Source organism: Lissotriton helveticus, chromosome 4_1, assembly GCF_964261635.1.
Source record: "Lissotriton helveticus chromosome 4_1, aLisHel1.1, whole genome shotgun sequence".
NCBI lineage: Eukaryota > Metazoa > Chordata > Amphibia > Caudata > Salamandridae > Lissotriton > Lissotriton helveticus.
The window spans coordinates 1837075825-1837097347 of NC_136063.1; positions in this window are offsets into that span (position 1 = coordinate 1837075825).

Here is a 21523-nt window from a genome sequence, read left to right on the forward strand (position 1 = left end):
ATGAGTGTTCAGCTTAATTCAGATGCTCTGTCCATCACCACCCCCTTTTCTGAATCGTTTTGGCCACCACAAGCGTGGAAGGGTATGCTCAGATGTGAGTCCCTTGCTCACTGCACCATCAGGATTCAAGCAAGCCGGGCCGAAGACTGCTGTAATGCCAGAAACCGGTCCTTGGAAGCTTGTTTCCTTTCCAGTAAAGAATTGGCTTGGTAGTTTTGTCCGCCCTGTTCCCATGATGCACTGGGCCAGGGACAGTCTAATTTGCATGTAGCCAGGTTCTGAACTGGGATGGTGCAGTGAGCTAAAAAACGGTGATGGATCAAGCCCTGATCTTTTGACTGGGTATGAGTGTTCTGCTTAATTCAGATGCTCTGTCCATCACCACCCCCTTTTCTGAATCGTTTTGGCCACCACAAGCGTGGAAGGGTATGCTCAGATGTGAGTCCCTTGCTCACTGCACCATCAGGATTCAAGCAAGCCGGGCCGAAGACGGCTGTAATGCCAGAAACCGGTCCCCGGAAGCTTGTTTCCTTTCCAGTAAAGAATTGGCTTGGTAGTTTGGTCTGCCCTGTTCCCATGATGCACTGGGCCAGGGACAGACTAATTTGCATGTAGCCAGGTTCTGAACTTGGATGGTGCAGTGAGCTAAAAAACGGTGATGGATCAAGCCCTGATCTTTTGACTGGGTATGAGTGTTCTGCTTAATTCAGATGCTCTGTCCATCACCACCCCCTTTTCTGAATCGTTTTGGCCACCACAAGCGTGGAAGGGTATGCTCAGATGTGAGTCCCTTGCTCACTGCACCATCAGGATTCAAGCAAGCCGGGCCGAAGACGGCTGTAATGCCAGAAACCGGTCCCCGGAAGCTTGTTTCCTTTCCAGTAAAGAATTGGCTTGGTAGTTTGGTCTGCCCTGTTCCCATGATGCACTGGGCCAGGGACAGACTAATTTGCATGTAGCCAGGTTCTGAACTGGGATGGTGCAGTGAGCTAAAAAAATGGTGATGGATCAAGCCCTGATCTTTTGACTGGGTATGAGTGTTCTGCTTAATTCAGATGCTCTGTCCATCACCACCCCCTTTTCTGAATCGTTTTGGCCACCACAAGCGTGGAAGGGTATGCTCAGATGTGAGTCCCTTGCTCACTGCACCATCAGGATTCAAGCAAGCCAGGCCGAAGACGGCTGTAATGCCAGAAACCGGTCCCCGGAAGCTTGTTTCCTTTCCAGTAAAGAATTGGCTTGGTAGTTTGGTCTGCCCTGTTCCCATGATGCACTGGGCCAGGGACAGACTAATTTGCATGTAGCCAGGTTCTGAACTGGGATGGTGCAGTGAGCTAAAAAACGGTGATGGATCAAGCCCTGATCTTTTGACTGGGTATGAGTGTTCTGCTTAATTCAGATGCTCTGTCCATCACAACCCCCTTTTCTGAATCATTTTGGCCACCACAAGCGTGGAAGGGTATGCTCAGATGTGAGTCCCTTGCTCACTGCACCATCAGGATTCAAGCAAGCCGGGCCGAAGACGGCTGTAATGCCAGAAACCGGTCCCCGGAAGCTTGTTTCCTTTCCAGTAAAGAATTGGCTTGGTAGTTTGGTCTGCCCTGTTCCCATGATGCACTGGGCCAGGGACAGACTAATTTGCATGTAGCCAGGTTCTGAACTGGGATGGTGCAGTGAGCTAAAAAACGGTGATGGATCAAGCCCTGATCTTTTGACTGGGTATGAGTGTTCTGCTTAATTCAGATGTTCTGTCCATCACCACCCCCTTTTCTGAATCGTTTTGGCCACCACAAGCGTGGAAGGGTATGCTCAGATGTGAGTCCCTTGCTCATTGCACCATCAGGATTCAAGCAAGCCGGGCCGAAGACGGCTGTAATGCCAGAAACCGGTCCCCGGAAGCTTGTTTCATTTCCAGTAAAGAATTGGCTTGGTAGTTTGGTCTGCCCTGTTCCCATGATGCACTGGGCCAGGGACAGACTAATTTGCATGTAGCCAGGTTCTGAACTGGGATGGTGCAGTGAGCTTAAAAACGGTGATGGATCAAGCCCTGATCTTTTGACTGGGTATGAGTGTTCTGCTTAATTCAGATGCTCTGTCCATCACCACCCCCTTTTCTGAATCGTTTTGGCCACCACAAGCGTGGAAGGGTATGTTCAGATGTGAGTCCCTTGCTCAGTGCACCATCAGGATTCAAGCAAGCCGGGCCGAAGACGGCTGTAATGCCAGAAACCGGTCCCCGGAAGCTTGTTTCCTTTCCAGTAAAGAATTGGCTTGGTAGTTTGGTCCGCCCTGTTCCCATGATGCACTGGGCCAGGGACAGACTAATTTGCATGTAGCCAGGTTCTGAACTTGGATGGTGCAGTGAGCTAAAAAACGGTGATGGATCAAGCCCTGATCTTTTGACTGGGTATGAGTGTTCTGCTTAATTCAGATGCTCTGTCCATCACCACCCCCTTTTCTGAATCGTTTTGGCCACCACAAGCGTGGAAGGGTATGCTCAGATGTGAGTCCCTTGCTCACTTCACCATCAGGATTCAAGCAAGCCGGGCCGAAGACGGCTGTAATGCCAGAAACCGGTCCCCGGAAGCTTGTTTCCTTTCCAGTAAAGAATTGGCTTGGTAGTTTGGTCTGCCCTGTTCCCATGATGCACTGGGCCAGGGACAGACTAATTTGCATGTAGCCAGGTTCTGAACTGGGATGGTGCAGTGAGCTAAAAAATGGTGATGGATCAAGCCCTGATCTTTTGACTGGGTATGAGTGTTCTGCTTAATTCAGATGCTCTGTCCATCACCACCCCCTTTTCTGAATCGTTTTGGCCACCACAAGCGTGGAAGGGTATGCTCAGATGTGAGTCCCTTGCTCACTGCACCATCAGGATTCAAGCAAACCAGGCCGAAGACGGCTGTAATGCCAGAAACCGGTCCCCGGAAGCTTGTTTCCTTTCCAGTAAAGAATTGGCTTGGTAGTTTGGTCTGCCCTGTTCCCATGATGCACTGGGCCAGGGACAGACTAATTTGCATGTAGCCAGGTTCTGAACTGGGATGGTGCAGTGAGCTAAAAAATGGTGATGGATCAAGCCCTGATCTTTTGACTGGGTATGAGTGTTCTGCTTAATTCAGATGCTCTGTCCATCACCACCCCCTTTTCTGAATCATTTTGGCCACCACAAGCGTGGAAGAGTATGCTCAGATGTGAGTCCCTTGCTCACTGCACCATCAGGATTCAAGCAAGCCGGGCCGAAGATGGCTGTAATGCCAGAAACCGGTCCCCGGAAGCTTGTTTTCTTTCCAGTAAAGAATTGGCTTGGTAGTTTGGTCTGCCCTGTTCCCATGATGCACTGGGCCAGGGACAGACTAATTTGCCTGTAGCCAGGTTCTGAACTGGGATGATGCAGTGAGCTAAAAAACGGTGATGGATCAAGCCCTGTTCTTTTGACTGGGTATGAGTGTTCTGCTTAATTCAGATGCTCTGTCCATCACCACCCCCTTTTCTGAATCGTTTTGGCCACCACAAGCGTGGAAGGGTATGCTCAGATGTGAGTCCCTTGCTCACTGCACCATCAGGATTCAAGCAAGCCGGGCCGAAGACGGCTGTAATGCCAGAAACCGGTCCCCGGAAGCTTGTTTCCTTTCCAGTAAAGAATTGGCTTGGTAGTTTGGTCTGCCCTGTTCCCATGATGCACTGGGCCAGGGACAGACTAATTTGCATGTAGCCAGGTTCTGAACTGGGATGGTGCAGTGAGCTAAAAAACGGTGATGGATCAAGCCCTGATCTTTTGACTGGGTATGAGTGTTCTGCTTAATTCAGATGTTCTGTCCATCACCACCCCCTTTTCTGAATCGTTTTGGCCACCACAAGCGTGGAAGGGTATGCTCAGATGTGAGTCCCTTGCTCACTGCACCATCAGGATTCAAGCAAGCCGGGCCGAAGACGGCTGTAATGCCAGAAACCGGTCCCCGGAAGCTTGTTTCCTTTCCAGTAAAAAATTGGCTTGGTAGTTTGGTCTGCCCTGTTCCCATGATGCACTGGGCCAGGGACAGACTAATTTGCCTGTAGCCAGGTTCTGAACTGGGATGATGCAGTGAGCTAAAAAACGGTGATGGATCAATCCCTGATCTTTTGACTGGGTATGAGTGTTCTGCTTAATTCAGATGCTCTGTCCATCACCACCCCCTTTTCTGAATCGTTTTGGCCACCACAAGCGTGGAAGGGTATGCTCAGATGTGAGTCCCTTGCTCACTGCACCATCAGGATTCAAGCAAGCCGGGCCGAAGACGGCTGTAATGCCAGAAACCGGTCCCCGGAAGCTTGTTTCCTTTCCAGTAAAGAATTGGCTTGGTAGTTTGGTCTGCCCTGTTCCCATGATGCACTGGGCCAGGGACAGACTAATTTGCATGTAGCCAGGTTCTGAACTGGGATGGTGCAGTGAGCTAAAAAACGGTGATGGATCAAGCCCTGATCTTTTGACTGGGTATGAGTGTTCTGCTTAATTCAGATGTTCTGTCCATCACCACCCCCTTTTCTGAATCGTTTTGGCCACCACAAGCGTGGAAGGGTATGCTCAGATGTGAGTCCCTTGCTCACTGCACCATCAGGATTCAAGCAAGCCCGGCCGAAGACGGCTGTAATGCCAGAAACCGGTCCCCGGAAGCTTGTTTCCTTTCCAGTAAAGAATTGGCTTGGTAGTTTGGTCTGCCCTGTTCCCATGATGCACTGGGCCAGGGACAGACTAATTTGCATGTAGCCAGGTTCTGAACTGGGATGGTGCAGTGAGCTAAAAAACGGTGATGGATCAAGCCCTGATCTTTTGACTGGGTATGAGTGTTCTGCTTAATTCAGATGTTCTGTCCATCACCACCCCCTTTTCTGAATCGTTTTGGCCACCACAAGCGTGGAAGGGTATGCTCAGATGTGAGTCCCTTGCTCACTGCACCATCAGGATTCAAGCAAGCCGGGCCGAAGACGGCTGTAATGCCAGAAACCGGTCCCCGGAAGCTTGTTTCCTTTCCAGTAAAGAATTGGCTTGGTAGTTTGGTCTGCCCTGTTCCCATGATGCACTGAGCCAGGGACAGACTAATTTGCATGTAGCCAGGTTCTGAACTGGGATGGTGCAGTGAGCTAAAAAACGGTGATGGATCAAGCCCTGATCTTTTGACTGGGTATGAGTGTTCTGCTTAATTCAGATGCTCTGTCCATCACCACCCCCTTTTCTGAATCATTTTGGCAACCACAAGCGTGGAAGGGTATGCTCAGATGTGAGTCCCTTGCTCACTGCACCATCAGGATTCAAGCAAGCCGGGCCGAAGACGGCTGTAATGCCAGAAACTGGTCCCCGGAAGCTTGTTTCCTTTCCAGTAAAAAATTGGCTTGGTAGTTTGGTCTGCCCTGTTCCCATGATGCACTGGGCCAGGGACAGACTAATTTGCCTGTAGCCAGGTTCTGAACTGGGATGATGCAGTGAGCTAAAAAACGGTGATGGATCAAGCCCTGATCTTTTGACTGGGTATGAGTGTTCTGCTTAATTCAGATGCTCTGTCCATCACCACCCCCTTTTCTGAATCGTTTTGGCCACCACAAGCGTGGAAGGGTATGCTCAGATGTGAGTCCCTTGCTCACTGCACCATCAGGATTCAAGCAAGCCGGGCCGAAGACGGCTGTAATGCCAGAAACCGGTCCCCGGAAGCTTGTTTCCTTTCCAGTAAAGAATTGGCTTGGTAGTTTGGTCTGCCCTGTTCCCATGATGCACTGGGCCAGGGACAGACTAATTTGCATGTAGCCAGGTTCTGAACTGGGATGGTGCAGTGAGCTAAAAAACAGTGATGGATCAAGCCCTGATCTTTTGACTGGGTATGAGTGTTCTGCTTAATTCAGATGCTCTGTCCATCACCACCCCCTTTTCTGAATCGTTTTGGCCACCACAAGCGTGGAAGGGTATGCTCAGATGTGAGTCCCTTGCTCACTGCACCATCAGGATTCAAGCAAGCCAGGCCGAAGACGGCTGTAATGCCAGAAACCGGTCCCCGGAAGCTTGTTTCCTTTCCAGTAAAGAATTGGCTTGGTAGTTTGGTCTGCCCTGTTCCCATGATGCACTGGGCCAGGGACAGACTAATTTGCATGTAGCCAGGTTCTGAACTGGGATGGTGCAGTGAGCTAAAAAACGGTGATGGATCAAGCCCTGATCTTTTGACTGGGTATGAGTGTTCTGCTTAATTCAGATGCTCTGTCCATCACAACCCCCTTTTCTGAATCATTTTGGCCACCACAAGCGTGGAAGGGTATGCTCAGATGTGAGTCCCTTGCTCACTGCACCATCAGGATTCAAGCAAGCCGGGCCGAAGACGGCTGTAATGCCAGAAACCGGTCCCCGGAAGCTTGTTTCCTTTCCAGTAAAGAATTGGCTTGGTAGTTTGGTCTGCCCTGTTCCCATGATGCACTGGGCCAGGGAAAGACTAATTTGCATGTAGCCAGGTTCTGAACTGGGATGGTGCAGTGAGCTAAAAAACGGTGATGGATCAAGCCCTGATCTTTTGACTGGGTATGAGTGTTCTGCTTAATTCAGATGTTCTGTCCATCACCACCCCCTTTTCTGAATCGTTTTGGCCACCACAAGCGTGGAAGGGTATGCTCAGATGTGAGTCCCTTGCTCATTGCACCATCAGGATTTAAGCAAGCCGGGCCGAAGACGGCTGTAATGCCAGAAACCGGTCCCCGGAAGCTTGTTTCATTTCCAGTAAAGAATTGGCTTGGTAGTTTGGTCTGCCCTGTTCCCATGATGCACTGGGCCAGGGACAGACTAATTTGCATGTAGCCAGGTTCTGAACTGGGATGGTGCAGTGAGCTTAAAAACGGTGATGGATCAAGCCCTGATCTTTTGACTGGGTATGAGTGTTCTGCTTAATTCAGATGCTCTGTCCATCACCACCCCCTTTTCTGAATCGTTTTGGCCACCACAAGCGTGGAAGGGTATGTTCAGATGTGAGTCCCTTGCTCAGTGCACCATCAGGATTCAAGCAAGCCGGGCCGAAGACGGCTGTAATGCCAGAAACCGGTCCCCGGAAGCTTGTTTCCTTTCCAGTAAAGAATTGGCTTGGTAGTTTGGTCCGCCCTGTTCCCATGATGCACTGGGCCAGGGACAGACTAATTTGCATGTAGCCAGGTTCTGAACTTGGATGGTGCAGTGAGCTAAAAAACGGTGATGGATCAAGCCCTGATCTTTTGACTGGGTATGAGTGTTCTGCTTAATTCAGATGCTCTGTCCATCACCACCCCCTTTTCTGAATCGTTTTGGCCACCACAAGCGTGGAAGGGTATGCTCAGATGTGAGTCCCTTGCTCACTTCACCATCAGGATTCAAGCAAGCCGGGCCGAAGACGGCTGTAATGCCAGAAACCGGTCCCCGGAAGCTTGTTTCCTTTCCAGTAAAGAATTGGCTTGGTAGTTTGGTCTGCCCTGTTCCCATGATGCACTGGGCCAGGGACAGACTAATTTGCATGTAGCCAGGTTCTGAACTGGGATGGTGCAGTGAGCTAAAAAATGGTGATGGATCAAGCCCTGATCTTTTGACTGGGTATGAGTGTTCTGCTTAATTCAGATGCTCTGTCCATCACCACCCCCTTTTCTGAATCGTTTTGGCCACCACAAGCGTGGAAGGGTATGCTCAGATGTGAGTCCCTTGCTCACTGCACCATCAGGATTCAAGCAAACCAGGCCGAAGACGGCTGTAATGCCAGAAACCGGTCCCCGGAAGCTTGTTTCCTTTCCAGTAAAGAATTGGCTTGGTAGTTTGGTCTGCCCTGTTCCCATGATGCACTGGGCCAGGGACAGACTAATTTGCATGTAGCCAGGTTCTGAACTGGGATGGTGCAGTGAGCTAAAAAATGGTGATGGATCAAGCCCTGATCTTTTGACTGGGTATGAGTGTTCTGCTTAATTCAGATGCTCTGTCCATCACCACCCCCTTTTCTGAATCATTTTGGCCACCACAAGCGTGGAAGGGTATGCTCAGATGTGAGTCCCTTGCTCACTGCACCATCAGGATTCAAGCAAGCCGGGCCGAAGATGGCTGTAATGCCAGAAACCGGTCCCCGGAAGCTTGTTTTCTTTCCAGTAAAGAATTGGCTTGGTAGTTTGGTCTGCCCTGTTCCCATGATGCACTGGGCCAGGGACAGACTAATTTGCCTGTAGCCAGGTTCTGAACTGGGATGATGCAGTGAGCTAAAAAACGGTGATGGATCAAGCCCTGTTCTTTTGACTGGGTATGAGTGTTCTGCTTAATTCAGATGCTCTGTCCATCACCACCCCCTTTTCTGAATCGTTTTGGCCACCACAAGCGTGGAAGGGTATGCTCAGATGTGAGTCCCTTGCTCACTGCACCATCAGGATTCAAGCAAGCCGGGCCGAAGACGGCTGTAATGCCAGAAACCGGTCCCCGGAAGCTTGTTTCCTTTCCAGTAAAGAATTGGCTTGGTAGTTTGGTCTGCCCTGTTCCCATGATGCACTGGGCCAGGGACAGACTAATTTGCATGTAGCCAGGTTCTGAACTGGGATGGTGCAGTGAGCTAAAAAACGGTGATGGATCAAGCCCTGATCTTTTGACTGGGTATGAGTGTTCTGCTTAATTCAGATGTTCTGTCCATCACCACCCCCTTTTCTGAATCGTTTTGGCCACCACAAGCGTGGAAGGGTATGCTCAGATGTGAGTCCCTTGCTCACTGCACCATCAGGATTCAAGCAAGCCGGGCCGAAGACGGCTGTAATGCCAGAAACCGGTCCCCGGAAGCTTGTTTCCTTTCCAGTAAAAAATTGGCTTGGTAGTTTGGTCTGCCCTGTTCCCATGATGCACTGGGCCAGGGACAGACTAATTTGCCTGTAGCCAGGTTCTGAACTGGGATGATGCAGTGAGCTAAAAAACGGTGATGGATCAATCCCTGATCTTTTGACTGGGTATGAGTGTTCTGCTTAATTCAGATGCTCTGTCCATCACCACCCCCTTTTCTGAATCGTTTTGGCCACCACAAGCGTGGAAGGGTATGCTCAGATGTGAGTCCCTTGCTCACTGCACCATCAGGATTCAAGCAAGCCGGGCCGAAGACGGCTGTAATGCCAGAAACCGGTCCCCGGAAGCTTGTTTCCTTTCCAGTAAAGAATTGGCTTGGTAGTTTGGTCTGCCCTGTTCCCATGATGCACTGGGCCAGGGACAGACTAATTTGCATGTAGCCAGGTTCTGAACTGGGATGGTGCAGTGAGCTAAAAAACGGTGATGGATCAAGCCCTGATCTTTTGACTGGGTATGAGTGTTCTGCTTAATTCAGATGTTCTGTCCATCACCACCCCCTTTTCTGAATCGTTTTGGCCACCACAAGCGTGGAAGGGTATGCTCAGATGTGAGTCCCTTGCTCACTGCACCATCAGGATTCAAGCAAGCCGGGCCGAAGACGGCTGTAATGCCAGAAACCGGTCCCCGGAAGCTTGTTTCCTTTCCAGTAAAGAATTGGCTTTGTAGTTTGGTCTGCCCTGTTCCCATGATGCACTGGGCCAGGGACAGACTAATTTGCATGTAGCCAGGTTCTGAACTGGGATGGTGCAGTGAGCTAAAAAACGGTGATGGATCAAGCCCTGATCTTTTGACTGGGTATGAGTGTTCTGCTTAATTCAGATGCTCTGTCCATCACCACCCCCTTTTCTGAATCATTTTGGCCACCACAAGCGTGGAAGGGTATGCTCAGATGTGAGTCCCTTGCTCACTGCACCATCAGGATTCAAGCAAGCCGGGCCGAAGACGGCTGTAATGCCAGAAACTGGTCCCCGGAAGCTTGTTTCCTTTCCAGTAAAAAATTGGCTTGGTAGTTTGGTCTGCCCTGTTCCCATGATGCACTGGGCCAGGGACAGACTAATTTGCCTGTAGCCAGGTTCTGAACTGGGATGATGCAGTGAGCTAAAAAACGGTGATGGATCAAGCCCTGATCTTTTGACTGGGTATGAGTGTTCTGCTTAATTCAGATGCTCTGTCCATCACCACCCCCTTTTCTGAATCGTTTTGGCCACCACAAGCGTGGAAGGGTATGCTCAGATGTGAGTCCCTTGCTCACTGCACCATCAGGATTCAAGCAAGCCGGGCCGAAGACGGCTGTAATGCCAGAAACCGGTCCCCGGAAGCTTGTTTCCTTTCCAGTAAAGAATTGGCTTGGTAGTTTGGTCTGCCCTGTTCCCATGATGCACTGGGCCAGGGACAGACTAATTTGCATGTAGCCAGGTTCTGAACTGGGATGGTGCAGTGAGCTAAAAAACAGTGATGGATCAAGCCCTGATCTTTTGACTGGGTATGAGTGTTCTGCTTAATTCAGATGTTCTGTCCATCACCACCCCCTTTTCTGAATCGTTTTGGCCACCACAAGCGTGGAAGGGTATGCTCAGATGTGAGTCCCTTGCTCACTGCACCATCAGGATTCAAGCAAGCCGGGCCGAAGAGGGCTGTAATGCCAGAAACCGGTCCCCGGAAGCTTGTTTCCTTTCCAGTAAAGAATTGGCTTGGTAGTTTGGTCTGCCCTGTTCCCATGATGCACTGGGCCAGGGACAGACTAATTTGCATGTAGCCAGGTTCTGAACTGGGATGGTACAGTGAGCTAAAAAACGGTGATGGATCAAGCCCTGATCTTTTGACTGGGTATGAGTGTTCTGCTTAATTCAGATGCTCTGTCCATCACCACCCCCTTTTCTGAATCGTTTTGGCCACCACAAGCGTCGCAGGGTATGCTCAGATGTGAGTCCCTTGCTCACTGCACCATCAGGATTCAAGCAAGCCGGGCCGAAGACTGCTGTAATGCCAGAAACCGGTCCCCGGAAGCTTGTTTCCTTTCCAGTAAAGAATTGGCTTGGTAGTTTGGTCCGCCCTGTTCCCATGATGCACTGGGCCAGGGACAGACTAATTTGCATGTAGCCAGGTTCTGAACTGGGATGGTGCAGTGAGCTAAAAAACGGTGATGGATCAAGCCCTGATCTTTTGACTGGGTATGAGTGTTCTGCTTAATTCAGATGCTCTGTCCATCACCACCCCCTTTTCTGAATCGTTTTGGCCACCACAAGCGTGGAAGGGTATGCTCAGATGTGAGTCCCTTGCTCACTGCACCATCAGGATTCAAGCAAGCAGGGCCGAAGACGGCTGTAATGCCAGAAACCGGTCCCCGGAAGCTTGTTTCCTTTCCAGTAAAGAATTGGCTTGGTAGTTTGGTCCGCCCTGTTCCCATGATGCACTGGGCCAGGGACAGACTAATTTGCATGTAGCCAGGTTCTGAACTGGGATGGTGCAGTGAGCTAAAAAAAACGGTGATGGATCAAGCCCTGATCTTTTGACTGGGTATGAGTGTTCTGCTTAATTCAGATGCTCTGTCCATCACCACCCCCTTTTCTGAATCGTTTTGGCCACCACAAGCGTGGAAGGGTATGCTCAGATGTGAGTCCCTAGCTCACTGCACCATCAGGATTCAAGCAAGCCGGGCCGAAGATGGCTGTAATGCCAGAAACCGGTCCCCGGAAGCTTGTTTCCTTTCCAGTAAAGAATTGGCTTGGTAGTTTGGTCTGCCCTGTTCCCATGATGCACTGGGCCAGGGACAGACTAATTTGCATGTAGCCAGTTTCTGAACTGGGATGGTGCAGTGAGCTAAAAAACGGTGATGGATCAAGCCCTGATCTTTTGACTGGGTATGAGTGATCTGCTTAATTCAGATGCTCTGTCCATCACCACCCCCTTTTCTGAATCGTTTTGGCCACCACAAGCGTGGAAGGGTATGCTCAGATGTGAGTCCCTTGCTCACTGCACCATCAGGATTCAAGCAAGCCGGGCCGAAGACGACTGTAATGCCAGAAACCGGTCCCCGGAAGCTTGTTTCCTTTCCAGTAAAGAATTGGCTTGGTAGTTTGGTCTGCCCTGTTCCCATGATGCACTGGGCCAGGGACAGACTAATTTGCATGTAGCCAGGTTCTGAACTGGGATGGTGCAGTGAGCTAAAAAACGGTGATGGATCAAGCCCTGATCTTTTGACTGGGTATGAGTGTTCTGCTTAATTCAGATGCTCTGTCCATCACCACCCCCTTTTCTGAATCATTTTGGCCACCACAAGCGTGGAAGGGTATGCTCAGATGTGAGTCCCTTGCTCACTGCACCATCAGGATTCAAGCAAGCCGGGCCGAAGACGGCTGTAATGCTAGAAACCGGTCCCCGGAAGCTTGTTTCCTTTCCAGTAAAAAATTGGCTTGGTAGTTTGGTCTGCCCTGTTCCCATGATACACTGGGCCAGGGACAGACTAATTTGCCTGTAGCCAGGTTCTGAACTGGGATGATGCAGTGAGCTAAAAAACGGTGATGGATCAAGCCCTGATCTTTTGACTGGGTATGAGTGTTCTGCTTAATTCAGATGCTCTGTCCATCACCACCCCCTTTTCTGAATCGTTTTGGCCACCACAAGCGTGGAAGGGTATGCTCAGATGTGAGTCCCTTGCTCACTGCACCATCAGGATTCAAGCAAGCCGGGCCGAAGACGGCTGTAATGCCAGAAACCGGTCCCCGGAAGCTTGTTTCCTTTCCAGTAAAGAATTGGCTTGGTAGTTTGGTCTGCCCTGTTCCCATGATGCACTGGGCCAGGGACAGACTAATTTGCATGTAGCCAGGTTCTGAACTGGGATGGTGCAGTGAGCTAAAAAACGGTGATGGATCAAGCCCTGATCTTTTGACTGGGTATGAGTGTTCTGCTTAATTCAGATGTTCTGTCCATCACCACCCCCTTTTCTGAATCGTTTTGGCCACCACAAGCGTGGAAGGGTATGCTCAGATGTGAGTCCCTTGCTCACTGCACCATCAGGATTCAAGCAAGCCGGGCCGAAGACGGCTGTAATGCCAGAAACCGGTCCCCGGAAGCTTGTTTCCTTTCCAGTAAAGAATTGGCTTGGTAGTTTGGTCTGCCCTGTTCCCATGATGCACTGGGCCAGGGACAGACTAATTTGCATGTAGCCAGGTTCTGAACTGGGCTGGTGCAGTGAGCTAAAAAACGGTGATGGATCAAGCCCTGATCTTTTGACTGGGTATGAGTGTTCTGCTTAATTCAGATGCTCTGTCCATCACCACCCCCTTTTCTGAATCGTTTTGGCCACCACAAGCGTGGAAGGGTATGCTCAGATGTGAGTCCCTTGCTCACTGCACCATCAGGATTCAAGCAAGCCGGGCCGAAGACTGCTGTAATGCCAGAAACCGGTCCCCGGAAGCTTGTTTCCTTTCCAGTAAAGAATTGGCTTGGTAGTTTGGTCCGCCCTGTTCCCATGATGCACTGGGCCAGGGACAGACTAATTTGCATGTAGCCAGGTTCTGAACTGGGATGGTGCAGTGAGCTAAAAAACGGTGATGGATCAAGCCCTGATCTTTTGACTGGGTATGACTGTTCTGCTTAATTCAGATGCTCTGTCCATCACCACCCCCTTTTCTGAATCGTTTTGGCCACCACAAGCGTGGAAGGGTATGCTCAGATGTGAGTCCCTTGCTCACTGCACCATCAGGATTCAAGCAAGCCGGGCCGAAGACGGCTGTAATGCCAGAAACCGGTCCCCGGAAGCTTGTTTCCTTTCCAGTAAAAAATTGGCTTGGTAGTTTGGTCTGCCCTGTTCCCATGATGCACTGGGCCAGGGACAGACTAATTTGCCTGTAGCCAGGTTCTGAACTGGGATGATGCAGTGAGCTAAAAAACGGTGATGGATCAATCCCTGATCTTTTGACTGGGTATGAGTGTTCTGCTTAATTCAGATGCTCTGTCCATCACCACCCCCTTTTCTGAATCGTTTTGGCCACCACAAGCGTGGAAGGGTATGCTCAGATGTGAGTCCCTTGCTCACTGCACCATCAGGATTCAAGCAAGCCGGGCCGAAGACGGCTGTAATGCCAGAAACCGGTCCCCGGAAGCTTGTTTCCTTTCCAGTAAAGAATTGGCTTGGTAGTTTGGTCTGCCCTGTTCCCATGATGCACTGGGCCAGGGACAGACTAATTTGCATGTAGCCAGGTTCTGAACCGGGATGGTGCAGTGAGCTAAAAAACGGTGATGGATCAAGCCCTGATCTTTTGACTGGGTATGAGTGTTCTGCTTAATTCAGATGTTCTGTCCATCACCACCCCCTTTTCTGAATCGTTTTGGCCACCACAAGCGTGGAAGGGTATGCTCAGATGTGAGTCCCTTGCTCACTGCACCATCAGGATTCAAGCAAGCCCGGCCGAAGACGGCTGTAATGCCAGAAACCGGTCCCCGGAAGCTTGTTTCCTTTCCAGTAAAGAATTGGCTTGGTAGTTTGGTCTGCCCTGTTCCCATGATGCACTGGGCCAGGGACAGACTAATTTGCATGTAGCCAGGTTCTGAACTGGGATGGTGCAGTGAGCTAAAAAACGGTGATGGATCAAGCCCTGATCTTTTGACTGGGTATGAGTGTTCTGCTTAATTCAGATGTTCTGTCCATCACCACCCCCTTTTCTGAATCGTTTTGGCCACCACAAGCGTGGAAGGGTATGCTCAGATGTGAGTCCCTTGCTCACTGCACCATCAGGATTCAAGCAAGCCGGGCCGAAGACGGCTGTAATGCCAGAAACCGGTCCCCGGAAGCTTGTTTCCTTTCCAGTAAAGAATTGGCTTGGTAGTTTGGTCTGCCCTGTTCCCATGATGCACTGGGCCAGGGACAGACTAATTTGCATGTAGCCAGGTTCTGAACTGGGATGGTGCAGTGAGCTAAAAAACGGTGATGGATCAAGCCCTGATCTTTTGACTGGGTATGAGTGTTCTGCTTAATTCAGATGCTCTGTCCATCACCACCCCCTTTTCTGAATCATTTTGGCCACCACAAGCGTGGAAGGGTATGCTCAGATGTGAGTCCCTTGCTCACTGCACCATCAGGATTCAAGCAAGCCGGGCCGAAGACGGCTGTAATGCCAGAAACTGGTCCCCGGAAGCTTGTTTCCTTTCCAGTAAAAAATTGGCTTGGTAGTTTGGTCTGCCCTGTTCCCATGATGCACTGGGCCAGGGACAGACTAATTTGCCTGTAGCCAGGTTCTGAATTGGGATGATGCAGTGAGCTAAAAAACGGTGATGGATCAAGCCCTGATCTTTTGACTGGGTATGAGTGTTCTGCTTAATTCAGATGCTCTGTCCATCACCACCCCCTTTTCTGAATCGTTTTGGCCACCACAAGCGTGGAAGGGTATGCTCAGATGTGAGTCCCTTGCTCACTGCACCATCAGGATTCAAGCAAGCCGGGCCGAAGACGGCTGTAATGCCAGAAACCGGTCCCCGGAAGCTTGATTCCTTTCCAGTAAAGAATTGGCTTGGTAGTTTGGTCTGCCCTGTTCCCATGATGCACTGGGCCAGGGACAGACTAATTTGCATGTAGCCAGGTTCTGAACTGGGATGGTGCAGTGAGCTAAAAAACAGTGATGGATCAAGCCCTGATCTTTTGACTGGGTATGAGTGTTCTGCTTAATTCAGATGTTCTGTCCATCACCACCCCCTTTTCTGAATCGTTTTGGCCACCACAAGCGTGGAAGGGTATGCTCAGATGTGAGTCCCTTGCTCACTGCACCATCAGGATTCAAGCAAGCCGGGCCGAAGAGGGCTGTAATGCCAGAAACCGGTCCCCGGAAGCTTGTTTCCTTTCCAGTAAAGAATTGGCTTGGTAGTTTGGTCTGCCCTGTTCCCATGATGCACTGGGCCAGGGACAGACTAATTTGCATGTAGCCAGGTTCTGAACTGGGATGGTACAGTGAGCTAAAAAACGGTGATGGATCAAGCCCTGATCTTTTGACTGGGTATGAGTGTTCTGCTTAATTCAGATGCTCTGTCCATCACCACCCCCTTTTCTGAATCGTTTTGGCCACCACAAGCGTCGCAGGGTATGCTCAGATGTGAGTCCCTTGCTCACTGCACCATCAGGATTCAAGCAAGCCGGGCCGAAGACTGCTGTAATGCCAGAAACCGGTCCCCGGAAGCTTGTTTCCTTTCCAGTAAAGAATTGGCTTGGTAGTTTGGTCCGCCCTGTTCCCATGATGCACTGGGCCAGGGACAGACTAATTTGCATGTAGCCAGGTTCTGAACTGGGATGGTGCAGTGAGCTAAAAAACGGTGATGGATCAAGCCCTGATCTTTTGACTGGGTATGAGTGTTCTGCTTAATTCAGATGCTCTGTCCATCACCACCCCCTTTTCTGAATCGTTTTGGCCACCACAAGCGTGGAAGGGTATGCTCAGATGTGAGTCCCTTGCTCACTGCACCATCAGGATTCAAGCAAGCAGGGCCGAAGACGGCTGTAATGCCAGAAACCGGTCCCCGGAAGCTTGTTTCCTTTCCAGTAAAGAATTGGCTTGGTAGTTTGGTCCGCCCTGTTCCCATGATGCACTGGGCCAGGGACAGACTAATTTGCATGTAGCCAGGTTCTGAACTGGGATGGTGCAGTGAGCTAAAAAAAACGGTGATGGATCAAGCCCTGATCTTTTGACTGGGTATGAGTGTTCTGCTTAATTCAGATGCTCTGTCCATCACCACCCCCTTTTCTGAATCGTTTTGGCCACCACAAGCGTGGAAGGGTATGCTCAGATGTGAGTCCCTAGCTCACTGCACCATCAGGATTCAAGCAAGCCAGGCCGAAGATGGCTGTAATGCCAGAAACCGGTCCCCGGAAGCTTGTTTCCTTTCCAGTAAAGAATTGGCTTGGTAGTTTGGTCTGCCCTGTTCCCATGATGCACTGGGCCAGGGACAGACTAATTTGCATGTAGCCAGTTTCTGAACTGGGATGGTGCAGTGAGCTAAAAAACGGTGATGGATCAAGCCCTGATCTTTTGACTGGGTATGAGTGATCTGCTTAATTCAGATGCTCTGTCCATCACCACCCCCTTTTCTGAATCGTTTTGGCCACCACAAGCGTGGAAGGGTATGCTCAGATGTGAGTCCCTTGCTCACTGCACCATCAGGATTCAAGCAAGCCGGGCCGAAGACGACTGTAATGCCAGAAACCGGTCCCCGGAAGCTTGTTTCCTTTCCAGTAAAGAATTGGCTTGGTAGTTTGGTCTGCCCTGTTCCCATGATGCACTGGGCCAGGGACAGACTAATTTGCATGTAGCCAGGTTCTGAACTGGGATGGTGCAGTGAGCTAAAAAACGGTGATGGATCAAGCCCTGATCTTTTGACTGGGTATGAGTGTTCTGCTTAATTCAGATGCTCTGTCCATCACCACCCCCTTTTCTGAATCATTTTGGCCACCACAAGCGTGGAAGGGTATGCTCAGATGTGAGTCCCTTGCTCACTGCACCATCAGGATTCAAGCAAGCCGGGCCGAAGACGGCTGTAATGCTAGAAACCGGTCCCCGGAAGCTTGTTTCCTTTCCAGTAAAAAATTGGCTTGGTAGTTTGGTCTGCCCTGTTCCCATGATGCACTGGGCCAGGGACAGACTAATTTGCCTGTAGCCAGGTTCTGAACTGGGATGATGCAGTGAGCTAAAAAACGGTGATGGATCAAGCCCTGATCTTTTGACTGGGTATGAGTGTTCTGCTTAATTCAGATGCTCTGTCCATCACCACCCCCTTTTCTGAATCGTTTTGGCCACCACAAGCGTGGAAGGGTATGCTCAGATGTGAGTCCCTTGCTCACTGCACCATCAGGATTCAAGCAAGCCGGGCCGAAGACGGCTGTAATGCCAGAAACCGGTCCCCGGAAGCTTGTTTCCTTTCCAGTAAAGAATTGGCTTGGTAGTTTGGTCTGCCCTGTTCCCATGATGCACTGGGCCAGGGACAGACTAATTTGCATGTAGCCAGGTTCTGAACTGGGATGGTGCAGTGAGCTAAAAAACGGTGATGGATCAAGCCCTGATCTTTTGACTGGGTATGAGTGTTCTGCTTAATTCAGATGTTCTGTCCATCACCACCCCCTTTTCTGAATCGTTTTGGCCACCACAAGCGTGGAAGGGTATGCTCAGATGTGAGTCCCTTGCTCACTGCACCATCAGGATTCAAGCAAGCCGGGCCGAAGACGGCTGTAATGCCAGAAACCGGTCCCCGGAAGCTTGTTTCCTTTCCAGTAAAGAATTGGCTTGGTAGTTTGGTCTGCCCTGTTCCCATGATGCACTGGGCCAGGGACAGACTAATTTGCATGTAGCCAGGTTCTGAACTGGGCTGGTGCAGTGAGCTAAAAAACGGTGATGGATCAAGCCCTGATCTTTTGACTGGGTATGAGTGTTCTGCTTAATTCAGATGCTCTGTCCATCACCACCCCCTTTTCTGAATCGTTTTGGCCACCACAAGCGTGGAAGGGTATGCTCAGATGTGAGTCCCTTGCTCACTGCACCATCAGGATTCAAGCAAGCCGGGCCGAAGACTGCTGTAATGCCAGAAACCGGTCCCCGGAAGCTTGTTTCCTTTCCAGTAAAGAATTGGCTTGGTAGTTTGGTCCGCCCTGTTCCCATGATGCACTGGGCCAGGGACAGACTAATTTGCATGTAGCCAGGTTCTGAACTGGGATGGTGCAGTGAGCTAACAAACGGTGATGGATCAAGCCCTGATCTTTTGACTGGGTATGAGTGTTCTGCTTAATTCAGATGCTCTGTCCATCACCACCCCCTTTTCTGAATCGTTTTGGCCACCACAAGCGTGGAAGGGTATGCTCAGATGTGAGTCCCTTGCTCACTGCACCATCAGGATTCAAGCAAGCCGGGCCGAAGACGGCTGTAATGCCAGAAACCGGTCCCCGGAAGCTTGTTTCCTTTCCAGTAAAGAATTGGCTTGGTAGTTTGGTCTGCCCTGTTCCCATGATGCACTGGGCCAGGGACAGACTAATTTGCATGTAGCCAGGTTCTGAACTGGGATGGTGCAGTGAGCTAAAAAACGGTGATGGATCAAGCCCTGATCTTTTGACTGGGTATGAGTGTTCTGCTTAATTCAGATGTTCTGTCCATCACCACCCCCTTTTCTGAATTGTTTTGGCCACCACAAGCGTGGAAGGGTATGCTCAGATGTGAGTCCCTTGCTCATTGCACCATCAGGATTCAAGCAAGCCGGGCCGAAGACGGCTGTAATGCCAGAAACCGGTCCCCGGAAGCTTGTTTCCTTTCCAGTAAAGAATTGGCTTGGTAGTTTGGTCTGCCCTGTTCCCATGATGCACTGGGCCAGGGACAGACTAATTTGCATGTAGCCAGGTTCTGAACTGGGATGGTGCAGTGAGCTTAAAAACGGTGATGGATCAAGCCCTGATCTTTTGACTGGGTATGAGTGTTCTGCTTAATTCAGATGCTCTGTCCATCACCACCCCCTTTTCTGAATCGTTTTGGCCACCACAAGCGTGGAAGGGTATGCTCAGATGTGAGTCCCTTGCTCAGTGCACCATCAGGATTCAAGCAAGCCGGGCCGAAGACGGCTGTAATGCCAGAAACCGGTCCCCGGAAGCTTGTTTCCTTTCCAGTAAAGAATTGGCTTGGTAGTTTGGTCCGCCCTGTTCCCATGATGCACTGGGCCAGGGACAGACTAATTTGCATGTAGCCAGGTTCTGAACTGGGATGGTGTAGTGAGCTAAAAAACGGTGATGGATCAAGCCCTGATCTTTTGACTGGGTATGAGTGTTCTGCTTAATTCAGATGCTCTGTCCATCACCACCCCCTTTTCTGAATCGTTTTGGCCACCACAAGCGTGGAAGGGTATGCTCAGATGTGAGTCCCTTGCTCACTGCACCATCAGGATTCAAGCAAGCCGGGCTGAAGACGGCTGTAATGCCAGAAACCGGTCCCCGGAAGCTTGTTTCCTTTCCAGTAAAGAATTGGCTTGGTAGTTTGGTCCGCCCTGTTCCCATGATGCACTGGGCCAGGGACAGACTAATTTGCATGTAGCCAGGTTCTGAACTTGGATGGTACAGTGAGCTAAAAAACGGTGATGGATCAAGCCCTGATCTTTTGACTGGGTATGAGTGTTCTGCTTAATTCAGATGCTCTGTCCATCACCACCCCCTTTTCTGAATCGTTTTGGCCACCACAAGCGTGGAAGGGTATGCTCAGATGTGAGTCCCTTGCTCACTGCACCATCAGGATTCAAGCAAGCCGGGCCGAAGACGGCTGTAATGCCAGAAACCGGTCCCCGGAAGCTTGTTTCCTTTCCAGTAAAGAATTGGCTTGGTAGTTTGGTCTGCCCTGTTCCCATGATGCACTGGGCCAGGGACAGACTAATTTGCATGTAGCCAGGTTCTGAACTGGGATGGTGCAGTGAGCTAAAAAATGGTGATGGATCAAGCCCTGATCTTTTGACTGGGTATGAGTGTTCTGCTTAATTCAGATGCTCTGTCCATCACCACCCCCTTTTCTGAATCGTTTTGGCCACCACAAGCGTGGAAGGGTATGCTCAGATGTGAGTCCCTTGCTCACTGCACCATCAGGATTCAAGCAAACCAGGCCGAAGATGGCTGTAATGCCAGAAACCGGTCCCCGGAAGCTTGTTTCCTTTCCAGTAAAGAATTGGCTTGGTAGTTTGGTCTGCCCTGTTCCCATGATGCACTGGGCCAGGGACAGACTAATTTGCATGTAGCCAGGTTCTGAACTGGGATGGTGCAGTGAGCTAAAAAACGGTGATGGATCAAGCCCTGATCTTTTGACTGGGTATGAGTGTTCTGCTTAATTCAGATGCTCTGTCCATCACCACCCCCTTTTCTGAATCATTTTGGCCACCACAAGCGTGGAAGGGTATGTTCAGATGTGAGTCCCTTGCTCACTGCACCATCAGGATTCAAGCAAGCCGGGCCGAAGATGGCTGTAATGCCAGAAAGCGGTCCCCGGAAGCTTGTTTTCTTTCCAGTAAAGAATTGGCTTGGTAGTTTGGTCTGCCCTGTTCCCATGATGCACTGGGCCAGGGACAGACTAATTTGCCTGTAGCCAGGTTCTGAACTGGGATGATGCAGTGAGCTAAAAAACGGTGATGGATCAAGCCCTGTTCTTTTGACTGGGTATGCGTGTTCTGCTTAATTCAGATGCTCCGTCCATCACCACCCCCTTTTCTGAATCGTTTTGGCCACCACAAGCGTGGAAGGGTATGCTCAGATGTGAGTCCCTTGCTCACTGCACCATCAGGATTCAAGCAAGCCGGGCCGAAGACGGCTGTAATGCCAGAAACCAGTCCCCGGAAGCTTGTTTCCTTTCCAGTAAAGAATTGGCTTGGTAGTTTGGTCTGCCCTGTTCCCATGATGCACTGGGCCAGGGACAGACTAATTTGCATGTAGCCAGGTTCTGAACTGGGATGGTGCAGTGAGCTAAAAAACGGTGATGGATCAAGCCCTGATCTTTTGACTGGGTATGAGTGTTCTGCTTAATTCAGATGTTCTGTCCATCACCACCCCCTTTTCTGAATCGTTTTGGCCACCACAAGCGTGGAAGGGTATGCTCAGATGTGAGTCCCTTGCTCACTGCACCATCAGGATTCAAGCAAGCCGGGCCGAAGACGGCTGTAATGCCAGAAACCGGTCCCCGGAATCTTGTTTTCTTT